Below are 4709 nucleotides of genomic sequence, written 5' to 3' on the forward strand. Positions count from 1 at the left end.
CCGGCCAGAGCCTGCACATCGCATCCCAACCCCCTACCCCAGGTCAGAACCCCCTCCTGCACCCAAACTCCCTCCCAGACCCCGCACCCCCTCCTGCACCCCATGCCCTGCCCCAGCCCGGAGCCCCCTCCTGCACCAAACTCCCACTCAGAGCCCACACCATGCACCCCCTCCTACACCCAAACTCCCTCCCAGACCCTGCACCCCCTCCAAAATTCATGGAGTGCCCCCCCTGCGAAAATTATTGCCCACCCCCACCTTAGACCTTCACCCACCTGTGGAAATGTAACGCCAAGCAAAATGAAAAGCACTTCTGGATAATTGTTATAGAAAGTAATAAGAGAAGTAGGAGACATGGAGGAAAAAAAGAATCTGATCCAGAGATGTCTCAGGGAGAGAGGAAGAAAAATGATTCCGTTTAAAATCCCGGCCTCCTGTGAACCCCTCTTCTTTTTCTTCCCCTCTCTCTCTCTTGCTTGATGTGTCTCTCTGTTCCCCACAGTGATCTTTTGCTGCCATCTACTGGCACATGACACAGCTGGAGATGCAGCTTCCCTCCTGAGTTCATTCTTGCAGAGAGGTGAGGGGAGGGGGAGGCTTGAGAATGATGGAGGACCAATAATTTGTTGGTACAACATTGTCATTAACTGCTTCTCAGAATAGGGGAGGAAATATCACAGCCAAACTTAAAATCCAAGGCACACCATTATCCGTGGACAGCAACAGCAAAGCAAAGTACATGTTAAGGAGAGAGGGCCTGAGTGACCCCCACATTTTGGGCAAGGTGGGATCGAAACCTGTACCCAGATCCAAATTTTGCAGCTGATTCAGTCTGGTAGTGACCATACGTTGTTGTCGTGTGATGAATGGTTGTTGGCCTATACGCAATGACTTTGGTGGACTAAGTCTAGTTCCCAGGGAGAGGTATGTATATCACCACCTCGCTACCCCAGCCCACAGCAGAGAAGCCAGGAAGAAATGAAAATATCATTGAGGTAGGGGGAAACTTGGACTGTTTTTGCATGTGCCCACATCGTGCCTGTCCTGTGGACAGAGGCTCCACGCCAGTAAATCCAGCACCTTGTGCCAGCATTAAATTCACATTAAAAATGTTTAGAAAACAAAGAGAAGCCCACAAACAGTTGCAAAAATGTTTACACTAAACTTAGCGGGAAGCATGGGTGTTACTTTCAAATGTACATGGGAAAGTGAACCCACCTATCGAGTATTTTGAAAGTGAAATCATAGACAAAATGAACAATTCTGTTTGATCAATGGGATTATCTTGTTTGTCTACTGCAACAAGGTGAGGCCACCTGGAACTTCACAGCTATACTTCACTAAACAACAGGCCCTTAACTTCATAGTCACAGTGGAGATAGGACCAAGACCCTCCTACTCCAAATAATTCACATTTCCCCCCACTTAGAGCTACATGAGAATCTCCATTAGCGGTACAGAGCCTTTGACTCATGGCTGAGTAGCTCCGATTCCATTCAGCAGACCCCAGTGGTAAATAAACACATTCCTCTGGTCCTTAAATCTATCTGAGGGTAAGGCTACAGTTCAAGGTGGGGGTACTAAAAATAGAGTGTAGAGTGTAGCCATGTTGGCAGAAGTGGCTAGCTGCCCCAAGTACATACCCATCTGAGACCCTAGCACAGATAGCCCCTCCTGCCACCACAGCTACACTCTATTTTTAGTGCATTAGCTCAATCAGAGCTAGCATGGGTATGTCCTCTTGAGCTGCGAATTTCACCCACTGCTTGAAGTATAGACATACTCTGGGACATGGTTCATTGTATCACTGAGGTCTATACACACACTAACATTAGCTAATTATGTTCTCAGTAGGACCTGTATGGGCTTTTTTCTCTGTGATACTCAGATACTCTGAAATCAGATACTATGAAAACACAAGTATCATAACACCCATGTGTATTAGATATGTACTTTCCTCCCCATTTTACAGATGGGGATTTGTGTCAGAGAAAGATTATGTAACTTGTTTAAGGTCAGATATTAAGACTGTGGTACATCAGAGCGAGAGCAGGTCTCCTGGGTCCCAGACGAGTACACTAATAGCTGAACCATCATCTCTCATGCTAGCTGTTGTCTCATAGAGGATCACTTAGGGATTGTCTTCCCATCTGGCTGTCACTGATTCACTAAATAGCATCATCACTACAGGGAAAGGCCTGTTGTGGCCTACAATATATAAAACTATATCTCTGCCCTGGATTTGGTCTGGAGCAGGTAACCCGATGAGCATCTCCATGAGAGAAAGGGGCTGCTTGTCGATGAATCATGATACTGTCCAGCGGGAGGCTTTCTTCTCCTTTTTCATTATTATGTATGGGTGGCAGGGAAACCTGAAGCATCAGTGTGGCGATCGCAGACAGGAATTAAACTAAGGGGATTATTTTTGTGACTGGCTTCACTTGTTTAGTATCTGCTGATGAATTGTGCAGCAGGAATTTTTGTTTTACAAAATGGAATTAAAATCTGTGCCTGGAGTGAATGGTAGAACTATTTACACCTCCAGCTTACAAGGGTAAGTGGAAGACACAAGGGACTGAATATGGAGCCCTTTGCCCAAAGGACATTAGGTCAAATCCTCCCCGGGCTGCTAATGAGACTGAAAATTATAATTATACTAGTAGTTGAAATCTCGTGCTGTCAGGTGAATGTAATTCGTAAAGTCATGTGTGTGAAAGAGCTGAAAATGGGGGGGGGGGGTGTTCCACGCACTGTGTTGTAATGAGCACTGTTGCTGTTTGAACATGTCCCCCAAAGATTGTGCATAAAGCTTCCCCTGGATGTAGGTGCAACTCCTTCTTTGTTACCCCACGTAGCTGTTGCTCCCACCTTGTGTGATCAATTGGCACATCTCAACTGCCACAGAACCTTTGGACACATGATGAACTAGGGCTAAAGCACTGACTTGGGCCTCAGGAAATCGAAGTTCAGTTCCTGGCTGTCCCAGACTTCCTGTGCGATTTTGGGCAAGTCCTTTCATCTTTCTGTGCCTCAATTCCTCATCTATAAAATGGGGATGACAATAATACTCCGCCTGTCTGTTTAGTTTGTAACACCTTTGGGACAGGGACTGTCTCTTATTCCATGTTTGTATAGCACCTAGCACAATGTGGCCTTGATTTTGGTTGGGCCTCTAAACAGTACCGTGATATAAAGAGTAATAATTATCATGTATTTAGGAACAGAATTTGGTCCATTCTCTTTCCTTTATATCTGCAAATAATATTTTCCCCCTGAAAGATCCCAAACAGCGTATGGACACCTCCTCCTATAATGCAGCCACTTCTAGGATGAAACAAGGCAGCTGCTTAACAGTGCATAGTAACACCACATAGCATTCAAGGACAGGAAATGAAGAAGAATCCCATATCCAACTAAACTGTAATTGGATGGAATATAATTAACCCAGAATGGAATCTGTCAAGGAGATGGAAATTACAAAATGCGCCATAGAACCTGGCACTGGCAACTGTCAGAAGACAGGATACTGGGCTAGATGGACCTTTGGTCTGATCCAGTGTGGCCATTCTTATGTTCTTAATGCCTTATGGCTGAGATCTTGGATTTTTCATCACATCTGAAAGACCTATGTAAACTTCATTTCCTCCCTTTTGAATCTGGCAGATACAGATGCAGGAAGAAGAACGTACTTTAGGCCTATGTGCTTTATGCTGCTGCCCCACATACAACTGTTAGACCACCACAGCAGCAGTAACAAATGAGATATACCAAGGGCCACTGAACACTGCCAATTGTCAAAGCAAATCAGCACACAGTGACTCCACCTAGGTGTTTCTGTAATTGTGAGACTGGGAGAATACTCTGGCTCACACTTCCAGCTGTGGGGAAGTCTAAGGTTAGTACACTGGGCTATAATAAAGACATTTATGGTGCCAATGGACTTAAAACCTGCTAATGGCTTTTCCTCACACTGCTGTGTTTATCAGCATACATTGCTTTGCCACTTGATTTACAAGAAACAGAGGCAAACATGTAAAAGATCATGGGAAAGAGAGAGAGGCCCATTCTACAAGGCTGGGATCCAAATCTGAACTTCCCCCAATATTCTGTCTGGAGTTTATTCACAGTCATCTCTGTTATGAGGTGATGTTAGGATTTTGGTCAGCACCAAACTAACAACTCAGCCTGGTATTGGCGGGGAGGGGTGCAGTGCTGCTGGAGGTGCTACATTTTGACTGAGATGTGAAACCAAAATGTTGATCACTTATGGAGTTCAAAGATAATGTGACAGTTTGTGTATGAGTAGTGGTTCAGAACCAGTGTATTGCATTCTTTCTACTCACATTCATTCCCCCTGCAGTTTCACATGAGATGATGGTCTCTACTTTTTGTCTTAAACTATTGCAGAAAGTTGCTGTATGCTGTTAAGTGGCTGCTGTGTTTCTCTCCAGGGATGGTTGATGTTCAGTGGTGGCTAAAAGTATTCCTTTTATACACAATGTAAAGCAATATAAGCATCCCTTCACGTACACCATATAATCAATGAAGATTGCACCTTTCGTCCAAAGAGCTCAAAGTTTTAGACAATGTAAATGTCAGTGGATACCAAAAATAAAGAAAAAATCTCTCTTTTTCTCTCTGTTTGTTGCTTCACTCAACGTTGAAACTTGCCATTTGCTCTAAATGATTGTTTTGCTCTGCTGTAGGAG

Source organism: Mauremys reevesii, linkage group 4 (assembly GCF_016161935.1).
Source record: "Mauremys reevesii isolate NIE-2019 linkage group 4, ASM1616193v1, whole genome shotgun sequence".
Taxonomy (NCBI): domain Eukaryota; kingdom Metazoa; phylum Chordata; order Testudines; family Geoemydidae; genus Mauremys; species Mauremys reevesii.